We start from the raw sequence: 19,150 nt of genomic DNA, 5'->3' as shown, positions 1-19,150 counted from the left end.
TTTTTTTTCTTTGTCTCCGATTATCCTTTTTAACAATTTATCGTGTGGCTTCAGTAAATTGGTAGTAGAAGAAATTAAGATGGATTCTGCCGTGTGAACAGCCATAAAAGCGAATTGCCACTCGCAGTATCTATGGTCTTGTTCGTCGCTTCCTACTATACGAGGTCGCCGACTGTAGTACCTTCGTCAATATCGACAAAGTGTTTCTTCCCTTTTTCTACGCGCGACAAGCATAAACTATTGCCGTTCGTTTAAGCTGGTGGTGCACTGTTCTCACTGACCTTCCCATTTTAACTTGCCTTCATTCTTGTAGATAAAAGTATCAATTATAAGTAGTGCTCGTTCAATTTCGAAAATTGTTTCCAATATCTCTCTCAAAAAAAGAAAAGAACGTTTGTTCCTCATTTCGGGATTGCATTAAATTAACACAAAGGTGATGTGCAAAGAGCCAACGTGGTTTTTAATGAGTATAATTATTATTTCTCGTGATAATAAAAGAATATAAAAAAATTTGTTTCTCTTTTAATTTTTCTCAACTTTATCGATGCTTTACTTTAAAAAATAATGTAAATTATGTATATTACATCCGCGTACAATGAACATGTGAATATAAAAGTTTAATAAAGCGCTGGAGCATTTTTACTTCATTATGTTTATATCTCCCAATATCCAAGTAAAGTACGCAAAAGTATCTAAAGTAGGTACTGTAAGCTAGAATGCGAAATATACCCCGAAAACAAGAGATTTTTCCAAGTAAGAACATAAATTATTTCTTTCATTAAGAGAAGCTCACTTTCTACCTCGTGCGTATTCTAAAAGCTGACTTCGACTGCATGAAGTATCTCTGTGAAATTGCGACGATATTTCACACTCTTGCTTTTCAATTTGAACAAACTGCCCCGAAAGAGAAAAAACTTCGAAAGCCGAATTTAGGTAAGAAGTTCCATACATTTTCTATGAGTAGTATTATGTAATAAATAACATGTATCTGAAAAATTTTCCAATTTGCTAAACTTCCACATTCTCTCTTAATTTTACATTCTCGAATGCGCGATATGTAATATTTAAGGAATTTTCAATCCAATGAACATTTAAATAGAAAATATAAAAGTTTATTACAAAATAGAATCATATTTATTTAATGTTCACTTTTTCCGTATTTTATAAAAACATATTAAAAATGGATTACATATGTCAAAAAACTCAATAATCTTTAAATAAATATTCCTTTGGATTGAAAATTGGATTAATTTCATATCAAAATGGTATAAAATTGTTTAATTTGTAGAGGCCCTCCACCACCCCCGCTGATTAGAATCAGCGGTCCTCTTTTGTGTAAATGTGTGCTTTTTTTATTGTTTTTAAAACAAATTTTTCATTAAAATACAATTAAAATATTAATATAATACACAGTATACAGTATGAGTATAATTGTAACACAAATACAATATAAAATATAAAACAAAGACAAATATACAAATAATGAAATTATTTATTTATTTAGAATAATTTATAAACGTGAGGTTACACGAAACCATCCGCATAAAAACAAAAAATTTGCACTAACAGTATAGCAATAAAACGATTAATTACACGTTATTTATTGCAAATTACATACTTTAGAATATTAGAAGACTATTAACAATATAATAAAAAATTTTTAATAAGGCGGAATTATATGAAAGCGTCTAAAATACGTATAATAACAAATTTTACTAGACCTATAAATGTTACTCATAATTAAATCGTATTTTTAATTGTTAACTTGCAATTACAGATTTATGAAGTTTTATCTTACGCGAGCAAACATGACCAAAAAAGTCGTTAATAAATTTGTTTATTATATTTCTCAATCGTTCAAGTATATTGGAAAATTCTATAAAGTTTTCTGCGAAAATACTAAATATGCGAAAAAATAAGCTAAGCTTTAGGATAAGCCAATGATGAAATGAAATTAATAAACGCGGTAAAAAATTAATACTGGCTAAATACAACGAACAAATCGATTAATGATATTCGCAATACTAATTTCATAAAAAAAAACGTGAAGTCTAAAATGCCGCGAATTCTTTTTAATCATTATTGCTTTCTGGAAAAAAAACATATTATTCTACATTGTGCGTTTTTCGCGAAAACGCGTCTGTATTTGACTCTCAATAAACAAACTATCAATAAATATATGAATGGTTGTCTTTAAGATTATATTTTTAAGGTTTTATAAACCTTAAAAAATCGCGAGAAATGACTACGTTTTTATCGCGTTCAGGGAGGAATAATTGACCCAACGATTTCAATACATCAAGGTCCCTCCGCCAAGTAGTACGCTGGTTAGTATTAGACACGAAGAAGAATAATAATCTTTATGATAGAGAGTGAGCTTAATCTCTGATTCTCAACGTCGAATTCTGGAAGGTCAATCCGTAAATAAAAGTTAAGTGATCCATCAAACGTCAGCGGTTCCGCTGCAGGAGGGAACAAATCCCAAATCTTCTAGACCCTCCCGATACTAATAATTTTGAAAGTGTGTTAATGACAGTTACTATTTTTATCACATCTTTAATATGTAATATTAACATTTACGTGCGAAAAAATATGTTCTCCCATTATTTAAAATCATCTTCTTTTATTGAAAAATGCATAGATATAATGATTCTTATGAATTAGTGGTTACGAAGGAATATATTTAAGAATAATAAAATACATGTCTTTTATTGTAGCTTATTATATGTACGGGTACAAATGTTTCTCGGGTACCAACTGTTCGAGATGAGTCAAACTCCATAATAGTGGGATTTTAAAGAATTTTATACTAAAAATCTAGCAATATAAAATTTAATAATTTCTTTTTTTTTTTAATATAAATTGTCGATATCACACTAATTTGGAGGTACCCATTCGACTTATCTCGAATTTTTTGTAACCGCACATTTCTAATTAAATTCATGTATTCATAATAAGATTCTTAAAACAAGAGAATACAAAATTTTGTCGTAAGATTATCTAAATCGACAAAATTTGTTAAATATAATCTCGTAATATATGTATGTATTTTATTATAGAAGAACATAAACTGTTATTACTAATTATAATATTCAGGAGTGGCGGGATGTCCAGTACCTAAAAATGGTTTCTTGAAACAGATAAAAAATTAGTGAATTAAATATATACATTCGTAACCATAATTTTGTTAAAGTAACAGGCAAAAACAGGCATATTACAAGACTTGAATTTATTTACTTGATAATTTAAAATACAAATAATCATTATATCGATGTTTATTCTAATACTAAATTTTATTATACATAATTAAGACAGTACTAATACTAATATTACTACCAATGGGAAAACATTTAGTAAAAAGAGAGAAAAAAATCTGTTCTCAAAATATACTATTGAATTGACTTCGCGACTCGACTTTAAAACACATAGTGGTTATCGTTGACTCATTGAATCATTACTTCCGGGAACTGCCGAGAAAACTCAGGATTAATTCCGACTCTATAACAAGAACTCCCAACTTTCAACAGAGTACCGACCTACACTTCACGAATGGATCTCATGAAAACCGACGAGAAATAACTCTCCACGATGAAGATCATTTCAACTCTCCATCGGTACGAACCACGCATTCGCTCGCGCCTACTTGACGAGAGAGACAGCGATCGCACCCGAGAACGAGAAAAAAAAACGCGGCGTTCGCAATTGTTATTAATAAATATTTAGATATTCCTTAACAAATATTTCTAAATGTAATTTAGAATTTGTTAAGGCATATTTAACGCGTTATAAAAATCATGGAAACATTTGATAAAAAACGAGATAAACTTATATCGCGGATTCTTATTACTAAAACTGATGATGAAACTAAATCCCTCATTTTTGCAATAATTCTATTAATATATCAAAAATTAATTATTAAAATGTACTCGTGGTTCCATAGTATTAAAAATGTGACCGTCAAGTTTCGCGAGCACAATAAATTAATACCGAACCATCGGCTCAGCCAAAGCTCGAATCTTCAGCGTTTTATTTATTAAATGCTCATTATTTAATAAATTAATTAAATGCTATGAAAAATTGACGATAATTTTAAATCGTACATTACATTGACATAATTTAGCTTACTATAACCAGATAAATGCTTTTATATCGCATAGATATTCGATACATCTAAATATATTAAAATATAGATAAATCAGTAATCATCACACAAAAGTAAACAAGATGATATTTATCTGGACATAGCATTACATATATTTTATGTTACATATTTAATATTAAAATACATAATTTATTGCTGTACACAATTTTATAAAAAAATAATTTTGCGGACGCTAAAAATTTAAAATTAATTTTAAAATTAATTTTAAATTTTATTCAATTTTAACCTCCCTTTCGAATCAGCAATATGAAATTGTGGTGTTCATGTATTTTTATCTATATATTATGTAATTTATTAAGTAGTTTAATTATATCCAACTTAAAAAATAAAGTTTAACTTCGCGATCGCGAAAATTTAATTTTGTATTAAACGTCATTTAATTTGCAGTATTTGTATTTTTAAAATATTAATTATGTTTAGTCCCTACCTACCCGTATTTCTTATATATTTTCCCTGTCTATCCGTATTTTTATTCCCTATTATTTATCCCTATCTATTCGCGTATTCCTACCTACCCGAACTTTTACTTATTATACCAATACAGAGTAAAACCGCGGATACCTAATCGCCTTATTGTGTGCTGGTTAAATCCAGCGGGATTACCTGACCGCGATTAAGCAAAATATGGAAAATAGACAATAATTTAAATTTTAAAAGATACACGGAAAAAAGGGATTAGCTACTATAGCAAATTTATTCATGAAATGTGGGATAACTAACATTTTTTGCAGCAAGAGCTACAATTTAGCAATAGTAGTAAAATCATTTTGCAATTATTACTAAGTAGCAAAAAGCTCAGCAAAACTTTTTGCTATTGCAACAAAAGGTTTTGCTATTATTGCAAAATTATAGCTCTTGCTGCAAAAAATGTTAGTTACCTCATATTTTACGAATAGATTTGCTATAGTAGCTAATCCTTTTTTTCCGTGTATGGCAACCCTCAATTTCATTTGTTAGCAAAGCAAGTTAATTAACCTTCAATTATAATATTCTATCACATGATTACCATTGCATATCACGTTTCACAGATATGCACCTACCTTACAAACCTTCAATTCTGGTCAATGTAGACCTTACCTTATGATGTACATTAGTGTAGTTCCGTAGTTTCTGGCCAGATTGGACTTACTATTGCGTTGTTCCTGGCCAAATCCATTTTGGCTATATGTCAGCCAGAGAATGAGAAGGAGACAAACTCCTTCAATGCCGGCTGATTAACAGCGCCAGCAGACGATTATAATGTTACGGTCGATTATGAATCGTTGCGATCGTTAATAAGAGCGCGTGAATATAGAAAAAAATAAACAACCAAGTTCGTTAATAGAATCTTAATTAAATTTAACTTAATAATTTTGCTTTTAATTTCTCAGTGATACGCGTAATTAATTTATTCGTCCAAAAATTATACAGCAACGGTAAAAAACAAAATTAATCATCAAGAATTTTACGTTAATCGCGTTTTAATAATTTTAAAAATAAATTTGAAAAATGTAATTAATAATTTTAAAAATAAATTTGAAAAATGTAATTAATAAATAATTGATTTTAATATTGTACAAGAAAGATTATAACTAATATCTCTATATATTTGAGAATAAAATATATATTTGCAAAATATAAATCAGGCGACTGGTATACTTCGCGTATTCTGTAGTGCAAAGAACATTAGATGCACCAACAAATAATGCACCGACATAACGTATGTGCTTATGGATGGGGTGTATTCTCCCATAAGCACAATAAATCAATAAAGGATGATGCTCCAGGATTAATTATTTAGCCTAATCTGATTTAGTCTATCCATTTTAGGGCAACGGATCTATGAAAAGTCGCATTTATCTAGAGTACTATTAGATTGACATAATACATCAATATACATTTAATATTGATCTCACAAATTCGTTACCCCATTATAAAAAATTTGTCACTCACCGATCCGATGCGCAACGGGCGGAGTAATGCAGCCACGTAGCTACGATGATACTGTAACAAAAACGAAAGATTCAAATTAAAAAGGTGCTGAAAATGATCAATGTTTCAAGAGATACACATGATTCTTACGCGCATCTAATTCGATTTCAATTAGATTTGTTGATATAATTATTTATTTTCCGGAAAAAATATTTACAAAAATAAATTTTTATAAAATTTTAAACAATTTCTCTTTCTCTAATTATTTTTAACTTGTCAAAATAAAACGGTCCGAATAAATGGGAAAAAACTTTTAATTTCATGCATGTAGATAAGAAATGATACTCACCCCAAGGTTGCTCCGCTGGAGCCCGATGCCTCTCCCAGACCTCCTCCTCCTCTCAGGCTGCTCGGGATGACCAATGTTCCCTCGTTGCGAAGAAACTCCTTCTCGCGTGGATATCTTCTGTAACATAAATAATCGAATCGATTAAATAATTGTTACGCGCATCAGACATCTTATTATATCGCGACGATATATCTAGTTCTTAAAATTCGAGAAAAATAAAAGGTAAGTTAAACCCAAGATCAAAGTTAATCAGCATTGGCAGAAACGGATATAAGTCGTTCTACCTCTTCAAAGTCCTACCTTCGAGAACGGTTATCATCGGCAAAAACCGTGTAATTATCGGTCACTTGAAAAAGATTGAGTTCCGCGCTCACATAAGTTAGGCTATTTAAAAGCTAATTCTCGCCCATAAATACATCGCAACGGAAAGACTATTTATAAATCTCTTCTCTTAACGTCCGGATTTCTGTTTCAGTAATGAATAAATTGAACGAAATATCTTTTTCGATACGTTGTTGCGCTCACAAATTTTTAATTATTGAGTTAATTAATTATACAATCTTATAATCGCGAATTGTTCGTGTATAATTGTATAATGATCTTGATTTAAAAAATATAATAATAACGTTACGCCACACGGAGGTGCTCACGCAACTACATGTCTGCTCGAGTGTCGGTTTACGAATGGTTGCGCGGCGATCTTCCGTACACAGCAGCGTGTTAAGGTATGCCGTAAAAACAGACATTGAAGCTATGTTCCAACCAATTTCTTGTCATCTTGAAATACTTAACGTTTTACGCAATAAATTTATTTCAAATATTCTATTTCTTATACATATGCATAATTAATTCTCGAATAAGCTATTATACCAGATAAAATCTAACATTTATTTTCAAATGTTCACAATAAGAAGTAACGTGTCACATTTATGTACCTTAATTAATTATTACTTTTAATAACAAACTTTTCCATCTCGAGATATGTGATTAAAATTACCAGAATTAAATAATCTAGAGAATTTTTCTTGTAATTTTAATAAATTATAAAAAAATTATTAATTAATTATCTTTTATTAATAAGTTGGTTCACTCGTGTATTAGAATACGATTATCGGTATTCTTGATGTTAATCAAATATAATACGTAACTCCGTGAATTAAATAAAATGTTATTAATAAATAATTAATAGATATATTATATACGTTTTTTGTGTGGTTACTTGAATCATTCATCTTGGCGACTTATATATTACTTCGTATTTTCAATCAAAAAGTGGCAACTCGTTAAATTAAATAAATTCATTAAATTCATTAAATTAAATTAAATAATATGCACTTAATTTCATGAAAAATGTAAATTATAATTTTAACAAATTTCTGTTTTTGTACTTCAAACTAGATTTTTTACTTGAGTAATCGTTCTCTCTTCAAATCATCCCCAAAGAATATTTAAATAACATGCCATTTTTTAAATTCAATATTCAATTGGTTCAGAAATTTTTAATACGTATACACACACAATTTGTCTGTCAAGAATCGATTATTGAATTGTGAGTAATAGAACTCATTGTCAGACTGTGTCTTAATTAAATCACGTAGATTTACTAATAGAAAACGTAACAAATTGATTCCCAAGAATCATTTATTAAACTAGAACTATAACTATATAAATACGGATTTTATATTTCATGTTAATTGCATTGATTGCAAGTATGCTATCAATAAAGAATAAAAACTTTGCTTTAATAAATAGTGTACCATCTTAAACTTATTACCGTGTAGCAACCAATTATATCTTCCACTCAATTTTTTTCTCAAACTGGATTTTAAATTAACATTTTCTTGCCATAAATGTTGTTTTATTTCAGCAGAGTAAGAAATCAATAACTAATAACATAGACAAAAATCTATTCATTCACGTTATTTCCTACTTTATTTATGTATATTTTTCAATTTGTCGCCTGTACTATTTTCTACATTCCTCCCTTTTCGCAATAACAACTTACAAAATACTTTAAAAACTATTTGGCGTCGCTTCAAATCGAATTGTGTTGGCAAAATCGCATTTTTCCCTCTGGCATTTAATGCATCGAATACGTAAACGTATCAATTTTTTTAGCCGTAATTCTTTCTTGTTTAGAAAATACTTTTAGACTCGAACATCAAAATAACGTATTTTCGAATAATGTAAGGCGATATATATCATGACTATGCATGTCTTTACCAAAGCATCATGACATAGTGGTACATATTGTATTAACTTTTCCCTATATTTAACTTTAAAACCGAAAGCTATTACTCTCAAAATCATAAATGGCGCTTTAATCCCCAAGAAATGCATAAAGTTAGTACAATCATCACACACACAATTATTAGTTTTTAAAAATATAGGATAAACTTTATCTTTCGCGTTCAACTACTAATTATTCAATTAAATACAACAGTTTAAACTATGTTCAAAATTAGACATTTCGTCGACTAATTATATGTTATGTTATTAAAGTTTAAAGAATATCCTAAAATAAAATTCATTTAACGATGACAATAATAAAGTGTTGTGACGAAAAGAGTTGTGATCATGCGGAGTCGTTTGGTGCCGGTCCGAAACCACCGGGCTTTCTGCTTCCGACTGCGGATACATTGCGACATAGAATAGGGGGTGGTTGGTGTAGGGGCTCTCTCGCGGCTGCGGAGAAGAGGGAAGAGGGCCAGACGACGAGGTGGTGGTTGGTTAGTCGCTCGGGGCTCGAAAAGGGGTACGATGCGCGCCGCGACGCATCGCTGCGGCGGGGCTAGAGCGAGACAGAGCGATTTTCCACCCCGCAACCACAGCATCCCCCATCACCCGTTCCCATTCCCTTATCCTCTTTCTATCACTCTTTCTCCTTCTACTTTCGATTAACTACTCTCTCCTTTCATTTCGGCTCTTTGTTCCTCTTTCGGTTTTCCGCGTTCCTCCCTCGCATTCCTCCCCCCTTTTCATCCTGTACATCCGTTTTCGTTGCTTTCGCACCTCTCCGTCTCGTGCGCGCACACACATACACACACACACACACTCTCTCTCTCTCTCCTGTCTTTCTCCATTTCACCTCATGCGGTCCAGTACAGAATCAGAGCGTGCACAGTACGGTTCGCCGCGCGTCTATCCGCACGTACTGGCACGCACGTTGATCACGCGTTCACGCCGGTTACGATTTACGATCGAGAATATATATAAAAAGATATTCGTGTTCGTGTTCTTGGTAGAGCGGTCAATGAAGAAATCCGCGCTGCTCCGGAAGGGAATTGTCGAATCGAACGGCCGAATCCACGTGGTACATTTATAGATTAAATGCCAGCAAGAGAGAGGTGTTCTCGCGGCGTTTATCCGCACGAGAATTTATCAGCTCTAGAAGTCTCCTAGCTCTGCCTAAGTTTTCTTAAAGAATACAAAATTCTTTTCCAAAATTCTACGATATTTTGACAAAAAATTTTATCCAAGATATACAGAAGTCAACGCAAAATTCTTTTTCTAGAGATATCAGTTGTTTTTTTTTTTTAAGAAACTCAACAATAATTACAAAATGTAACAAAAGAATTTTTTGTCAAACACGTAATTTTCTTTAGAGCTAATTTTGTTTCATGATATGACAATCGTTCTTTGAAGAACTTATGGAGCGGAACAATAGATTAACGTGTAAGACTGCAAGTGAAAGAATGCACGGATTGTTTTAGCTAACTAGTTAAGCAAAACAGAGAAGCAAGATCGTAGAAATTTTAAGACTGCCTTTGAAGCTGGATGAAATTTCTCTGATTTAACTAAATCGCGAGACTGAACTTTCCTGGTACGAATTTCGCAAGAATATACCAGAACACGAAAGAGATTAAATGATAAGATGCTGTGCATTGTTTAAGATAATAAGCAGCCTCGTCGACTAAAAAATTTAAGTATAGGATGTCGTTATGTTAATTCATAAAATATAGAATAGCACATATCTATACAACTATACATTTTTCAATCAAATCAAATTTCTTTTAAATTAATGTTTTAAATTAAAACAAATTGTCTTAGATCATCATGACAAATAATCATAACAGATTTTGATATTTTTTTTCTATTAAGAAAATATGTGCCGCATTTATACTAATATCCTGCAAATAACGATTAAATTGCTCACTATGCCAGCAGGAAAATCAAGTAATTGAGATAGATGCGACTGAATTAATATCAATTACAATATCAATATTGATACAGACATGTGAAATGTGTATTGTATGCACAAAACGTAACGGTATATAAAACTTTCGTATAAACATATAAATAGAAATGTGCTCATAAAATGACTACAATGGGTTAATGACATTTTAGCCATCAGCACTGATCTCAGCTTCTGTCGAAAAATATTTATGACAATCTACTAGATTGCAGATTTATTATTCACATTTGTATTTATCAATATTGTATCTATTAAATTTATTCCTTAATTGCTTAATCAGATATACAGATTAGCAATAGAGATAATGAAATAACTTAATATGTAAGAAACATCTTTGTGTGAGATGGAGAATAGTATGATAAAGTTCCTAACACATATCGACTAAAGATATCTTCTATATAAGAAACTTCTTGAGTCGAGTATCGCTCGTATACTGCGATTCCTGAAAACCACCAATTTCATGCAATTACTTTTATAGTTTTCAGATAACAGTTTATCTTATATCCAATTTGTGTTTCACATTTTTCATGAGGAAAAAGAGTGTAATGAATTGTACTTATCGGTTTCGTTCTATCGACTTCAAAACGATTCGAGTCAGTTATTTTGTAATTGAGTGCTCTTAAACAACTTTGTACAAAATATTTTAAGAAAATTTCATAAATTGTTATTTTCATAATATAAGTGGCATGAAAATCTAATTACTTACAAGAAAGAAAATCTTACAATAAATAAACTTTCAATCAAAAAGTAATAATAATAGTCTAATCTCGAGTCTAATTCATTTTTCTTTAAAAACTCTAAAGAAAATTAATCTTAAAGTTAAAAAAATTTAGACTAACCTTCGAATTTTTAGACAAATTAATTAAATCAAACGTGCATTGGACCCTTCGATTCAAACGTGAGTCAGATAGTATATTATAATTAATTAATTGGTACTTTTTAGGAAAATAGAAAAATGTTTGTAATTGAACTTTGTTCATTATTATATGTGAATTATATTCATTTCAAATTTGCAAAGTTCCGTAATTTTTTCTAAAAAATTTCAAGTTTCTCAATTATTGTATATCACGCTTTAATTAATTAAAGAGCAAATGCAGTCATTCGACATAATATCTGTGCATTTCTCACACAAGACAGATACAGTAAAACCTTTACTTGATGACGGAAAGCGGCGGAACGCGAACAAAAACGAATAAGAAAGGAAGCAACATCAGCCAATTATTTCAGCGCTAATTAAGCGGCGACGTGTTCACTCGGTTTTAACCAGAGGGGTGGCATTTCTAATTGGCACCAGAACGGTGCCTAGTGATAATTAGTCAATTCGCTGGTGTGTCTCGGCCGATGCAGCCCGCCGTGGACAATCGTCGCAGGATGCAGTCATCCCTGACCACCTCCGGGTAATCGTCCTGCTACCTGTCGACGGTGATAAGGAGCTCCTTAGAGACATCTAGAGGCCAGTGTGTTTAAAACCTTCGTTAACGATAATCCGCACCACCTTCCTGCTCTTCTATGACAAAGTCCTGCAATACGTGACCAAATTCGCCACGATGACCAGCGGACAGAAGAATAAGTCCGTTGTATATCCCGAACAACGATATGGCTATATGCCGTGTCCATTATACGACACGGGTAAGTTCTATTCTATGATCGATATCGTTTAGTTTTTGATCTTCCCATTTTTCTCTTTCATTCTCTAATACATTTTTGCGCTTTGTACAGATAGGTGCTTTATATAAATAATAATGTACTGTAATAGTATCAGATATTAAATGAGCTTTGTGATCAGTTCTGTATATAATTTTAGGAATTTTGAGAAATCTCTTTAAATAGTTTTGGAGATATTTTTTATAACTATAAGACGTATGAATCGGCCTGACTGGCAATAATTTTATCGTCGTGACGATTCGACCATTGATTTTGGCCCGATTAATCGTCAAGACATTTATAATCTTTGATACTTATATATATAAGGATCTCATTTTTTAAAATAATTTAAATTAAATTATTAAATATATAATCTAAAAGGCTCACAAAATTAAAAATTAAAATTATAACACTTAAATCTTGTCACAGCTCGATGCTCTTTATTCCTTAATTTTAAATTATTAAATTTATTGCGAAAAATATTACCTCAGCCAGGGTTCGAACCTGGAACCCTCAGGATTGCCTCTGGATTGCCTCAGTTGTCGAACTGGTACGACACCTTCACGGAATGAAGGAGGTTCCAGGTTCGAACCCTGGCTGAGGTAATATTTTTCGCAATAAATTTAATAATTTAATTTAAATTATTTTAAAAATAAGATGCTTATATATATATAAGTATCAAAGATTATAAACGTCTTGACGATTAATCGGGCCAAAATCAATGGTCGAATCGTCACGACGATAAAATTATTGCCAGTCAGGCCGATTCATACGTCTTATAGTTATTATTTCGTACTGGCGAATTACAATTGCATTGATATTTTTTATCATATAAAGATATTGTAAGATTTTCATATTTCTTTTTATTCTTATTTTTTTGTCTCTCTATACATACAGAGCTGTGTGATGCTTTTTTCTTATAATTGAGTAGATGCAATAACCTATTTAATTACATAGTGCAATCAATAACGATTAGCATTAAACTAAAAGCAGGTGCTCGTGATCGATCTTCGATGTAGTTCCTGTGAGATTCGATATACATGGCGACATGACTCGATATAGTTCCGAGTTGCAAAGCAACTTTAAAATATCGTGTACTAATGGGTGACTATAAAAAGCACTTCGATAAAGATATACGAAATAAAAATAGTATCAATTTTTGCACGTTATTGAACGTCTTCCATCGAAATATGTGAGGGCGATCATCTATGTATAAAATTAGATCACCAAATAGATGTGATTAAGATAAATATGATAAGAGAGAGATAAATGATTTACTATAAACAATAAACAACAATATGCATTTAACACAAATTAGTAAGTTTATAGCCAGTCAACTTTACTTAAGAGAGAATCAGCTGTTCGTACGCAAACAATTGAAAAAGCTTCATCAGCTATAACGATCATCTCTCGATGTTTATATTTCAATAATTAATTTGTCATCAAGAACGCAATTCTGTATCTGTCTTAACATAAACATCATTAATATTAATAAGCGGCCATAAAAATAAATTTCAATATATATTCAATATGTACTTTATCCATTATTATTGTATATCTATGAGTTTTAGATTAATAAATGTGCTCGCAATGCTTTTTGATTTTTATAATTGAGGCAATGTTTTATAGTGGTTTTCGTTTTTCCTTCCAAAAGCTATATATAATTGCGCAAGAGAAATTCATTAAAAAGAAATATCCCACATTTATTCTATTTCTTAATAGTCTCTTAATAGTCGCGTATTGTACAGAGTGTTTCAGAATTGGGAAATTAAACATCATATTTTACAAAGGACAGAGTTACATGTTTTGCCAAGTCTTGAACATTTTGTGTATGTTTGGATATGTCGGTTGAACATTAGTATTCCCCATTTTTCCTCCCACACAACTGTACTACATAATTTCTACTAAAATCGTACTCTTGAATTTCACGCGTATTTTTCGCGCGATAAGATTTATAGCATTCTGTAGAATGAAACGCGTTAACCAGAGTACCACGTGCTCCTAGATTAATTACACTTTCTGTTTGCGGCGTTGTACTGTAATGGGGAACGACACAGGCGATAAACTCTTAATCTTTGTTACAATTATCTGAACATCATTTTCAGAAATGATTACTAAAGAAACAGAGTACCTAATTAGCTTCAAATAAACAAATTTGATTTCATTTTTGTGAAATAATGGTATAGATAATATAGTCTTTTTAGAAAAAAAAAATTATTTCTGATGTACTAGTAAATAAAAGTTTTTAAATAAATATTCAATTTGATATTATTAAGGATAGGATAACGGTCTCAGAACTTCAGACTCTTTAGTTTCATTAAATAAGGCTGCAATAACATCAATAATTTTAATTGTTATATTACGTAACGTGTTATATAATCATTATTAATATTTTTTATTTCTGTACACAATTGATTTAGAATACATAATAAATGCTCATATTGTTGATATAGCAGATCACTAATTGGGGCTAAAGTTCTAACGTTATATTATTTTCCATTCCCACATTAAAGTTCTAATTCCTTCAAAACCTTGAAACTCGGTTCGCGCTATTTCCAAATTGTGTTACGATATCGCGGTGGCGGATAGCATAAAACTCAAAATGTGTTGACGGCTCTGTCATAAAATGAAGTTCAGAGGACAAGTATAATTGCCTCGCTAAATAATGCCCCGTGATCCCCAGAGCTTTTTATATGCGAATATATTATCGCACCTCGCCAGGTGCGACGTGTTTACCCTCGACATGTAGACACGTGAATTTCGCGAGTGAACCTCAGCTGGTTTTGTCGACACATGTCGTCCGTGAATGAAAAACTTCGGTTAGATGCAACTGATGCAAGTACAGTCTAATTAGCATTCGCGAATTTATAATGGCATTATAGTGATTAATATTACTATCGTGTCACCAATATTACCCTCCTGCATATTCAATAGTATTAATTAATATTATCATGCTTACCATATATACGTTTTCTTTATAAAAATTATCATGCAATTAAGTTGTATTAAAATTCTTTTCGAAGTATATATTAAATGTGTTAATCAATGTGTATGTCAATTATATTAGATCCTTGCATCTAAATAGCGTTTAGTTAGAACAATCCTGATAGGATATTAAATAGATTGGCGAATAGCCTAAATAGTAATTTAGTGAAACAGATAATGACTGCCATGGGATGGGTGAAGCCTGCGGCTTGCATAATATTCACATTCTGTTCGCGAATTTAAGCAAAAGCAATAGAAACTTTCATAGTATAACGAAACGTTTCATATATGAACAATATACACTATTAATCATTTAAATTACCCTCTTGCAAATTTAAATATTTAAACTACACAATATAATAAGTATTCCTTTCTAAATTGTATGCACGCTGTAATCATAGAATAACAGTTAACAGTATTTCTACCGCGCTTCGATTTATGTTGTCATACATTAACCAAGTTTCAAGCGCATGTATTTAAAATCAAAATCTGCAGTAAAACCGGTGAGAGTCGCAGGGCTCACCGAGATATATTCTTTATATGTATAAATTTTCAATATATTCCCCAAGATCTGAAGAATGATGGTTTACGTATTTATGCAACATTATCGCGCTGCAGTCTAACCGCGTCCAATTGCTTCTTAATACATTGTTATATGTTAAAATATTACATTTAGTAATATAATTGTGTAAAATTCAATCAAAATATTTAAACAATTTCTCAAAATATTTTTTTTTCTAGCGAAGCAAAAGAAAATAAAATTGATATTATTATACGTAATCAGTTATGAGTAAATATGCGAAAAATCTAAAAATTAACTTTTGAAGCAAAAAATTATTTGATAGTTAAAATTAGAGAATAAAGGAATTTACTCGGCTTGTTTTACGCAAGAGCCAATAAATTAACGCCTTTGAGCTAGACACGAAAATAGAATATAATTGAAAGCACGACATTGCGTATTAGCCGTGACGAATTTGCTTGAAGGTCGCGACACAGAATTTAAATTAAAATCTGCATTAGACTAAAAAACGCGCGATGTTTTTTAGCCTAATGCTTTCACATCGAACAGAGTAAAATTTTGTGGTCGATCGCAAATCAGATCGTGCGAGACGATATAAAATATCATCAAGGCTATTTTATATAATATATAACCATTGGATTGAATAGACTGACTATACAAGGCAATATTTAATCTCTATTCCATAATTTCTAAGTGAATAATGCGCTAATTCTTCGCATCATTCATGATCTGTAACAGTTCTGCTATTGTTTGTTTTACTACAAAATGATTTATACATTATTAATCATTTGCATTGTAAAATAAAAAGGCAAAAATATATGATAGGAAAATATATTTTGTTAAAATATGGCAAATGTATTTTTTAATAAGTATATAATAAAATTTCCATTTTTTTTAATAAAGGCTAATTCTATACGTTCTGTAGATTTTATATATATGTTTCTTATTTGCATCTACGGAAATGAAAGATGTATTTGATTAAAGAATATTGCTTTCTGTTTTGACTTTGCTATTTGAAACATATCACCATTGTACTCAATATAGGTATATTCGTATGTACATACATGAGATAGCATTCGTATATACATGAAAAATGGTACATCCTTCCGTGATACTGAAAGGTTTGATAAAATTAAATCTCCTCAAAAACAAACTGAATTTATTTATGGATCTACATATCTCTCCAACAAATTGACACAAAAACGAATTGGACAGAGTGCCAAATATGTCACAGGTGGTTTCATAATTAAATAATGTAAGTGTGAATTATGATAAAGCACCGCAACGATAAAAATACTTAACTCAGAATGAGTTAAAAAAAATATGGTGTTTAAAGTTCGTTACCGGTGCCAAAATAATTTCTTAAGTTTAATAATTGAGAATAAATATATAAGGGTCTTTTCTATTTTTAGAAAAGACCGAACACACACGTTGTCAAAGTGGTTTTAACAAATATACACCTATTAATTGCTCGTAATTAGGCCGTTTCTATTATTCAGCTATTGCTTTATCGAGCGAAATCGAACACTTATTTGTTTTCTATTTTTGTCTTTTTAAGTTCAAAGTTAAAGAAGTGCTAGTTATCAAAGTTTTATACTATAACTCTATTTCGTATACGAATAATAATTGTTAAATTTGTCTAGAAGACGCAATCGAGTAATAGATTCGATCTATTATTGCCTTTGCACGAAGTAATTAATTAAAGCAGCTTTTAAGCATTTTAAAATTACGATATAAGGAAGCACGAGATGCTCTTTACACAAAGTAAAATATATCTATTGCATTGCCTAAAAATGTTAGCTATTCCATCAGATATACCAAGTCACAGGATGATGCCAGGTTTTCATGCAAGGTTACAGAATGCACGCAAGCTGCAACTTAATCGATGTTGTACTCGCAATTCTGAATATGTCGTAATCCGGAAAGCGAGCGTGCATACAGCAGTATTTCGAATTTACATTCTCATTCATAGACTTTCTCCAACAAAGGTTGTACAAGTGTTTGTAGATCGTATAATGCTCATAATCATATAACATTCTTTACAAATTTGCATATCGTACATGTGAATTCTTTTCTGTTATGTTTTCATTAAAAATTTCTTTACTGAAAGTTATCTAAAGAAATTATTAAAAAATATGTTTCTAAAATTTACTTCGCAATCACCCGATACGTATCAAACAAAAGGAAATTCTGAGCTATGTAAAAATACGATAGAAGACCCCCATGCTTTCAGAGGTATAATGTCTCATATAAATTTAAATAAAGCACATGGAGAAAGTGTCGAAAGATACCTCGCGAACCATCGAAGTGTCAAAATAGAATTGCGCGACATACTCCAGTGAATCCCTTGATCGAGGTCGATCGATTTCTCGTTGTGACACTTTCAAATCGATGGTTTCCAAGCGTCGCGTCGAAGCGATCCGCGCCACCACGAGCCGTCTGTCACGTCGAACACCTTGAGGTATATTCATAGTACGTATCGCCGTCTCGCTATTAATACTTGCGGCAATTTTAGTTTTCAAACGTATGCCAAGTATAAACACACAGTTGTGTCGCGGGTAAATGTAAATACAAGTATAACGAGTATAACGGCAGATTTTGTCTCCCCGAAAGAGTTCGATCGTGGGAGGTAATCGCGAAGCCGAAAAGTTAAACGCCAAATCGCCTAAAAATTAGGAATCATTTATGTCTGTCAAAATTTAAAAGCTCCTACAGAAGTATTCTACGGTTCTCTGTAATCTTGTGCCAAACCGCGTGAGTTGAGTAGAAGTACAAGTAGATCCGAACAAAATAATAGAATAAGAAATAGAATAAAACAATAAGCAGAGACGACGATGTCTCTAATTGAAAGAGATAAATTGAAGTACTTTTAGACATGACAATGTGAATCGTCTTATTGAGACGGTAAAGCGTGCCAAGTCGCGGAGGTATAAAAGTATGAAAACACTTCGAAATGCAACAACGGCGGCCGTTTTCTACTTTCGTTTCTTTCTCTCAACATGCATACTGTACCATCGCATCGTTGTAACTATTGACCCGTGAAAGACGTATCTTTCAGAGAAAATAGTTTATACCTTTTTTCTGTCAGTTGCGAACTATGTAATTCTTGGCAGACAGAGAACGACGAACGACGTCAGAAAACTACTAATTTCGTGGTGAAAAATAGAAAACTTCGCCGCTAGATCCGTGACCAGAATTCGTCACTCGCGAACGTTACGTTTGTCGATAACGTAATGCAAAAAAAGATACCATCATTATCGAACAGCTTCATAATATTCGTTTTTTATACAAAATATTTTTGATCATCTTAATAATTAAATAATAATTATACCATTTTAGTCATAAAATTTTAATTTAATTTTTGGATAATAATTTAATACTTGG

At 31.4% G+C, this 19,150-nt stretch overlaps 1 protein-coding gene across 2 annotated transcripts in view; it reads right to left on the bottom strand.

Annotated features, from left to right (window-relative positions):
• Positions 1–19,150, bottom strand: part of Lbr (lamin B receptor) — a 100,548-nt gene that overhangs the window by 64,226 nt on the left and 17,172 nt on the right. For both annotated transcript variants that reach the window (XM_071703987.1, XM_071703985.1), the window contains exons 4-5: positions 6,423–6,539; positions 6,095–6,145 (exon numbers count right to left, since the gene is read on the bottom strand). The gene's annotated coding sequence lies outside the window, so the exon portion shown is untranslated. The remainder of the gene's footprint in view (positions 1–6,094; positions 6,146–6,422; positions 6,540–19,150) is intronic.

Source organism: Temnothorax nylanderi, unplaced genomic scaffold, assembly GCF_030848795.1.
Source record: "Temnothorax nylanderi isolate EJ_2023f unplaced genomic scaffold, tnyl_v1.0 TNYL_tig0038_pilon, whole genome shotgun sequence".
In the NCBI taxonomy this organism is placed as follows: domain Eukaryota; kingdom Metazoa; phylum Arthropoda; class Insecta; order Hymenoptera; family Formicidae; genus Temnothorax; species Temnothorax nylanderi.
The sequence above is the reverse complement of the archived record's forward strand: the minus strand, read 5'-3'. Positions and strand labels throughout refer to the sequence as shown.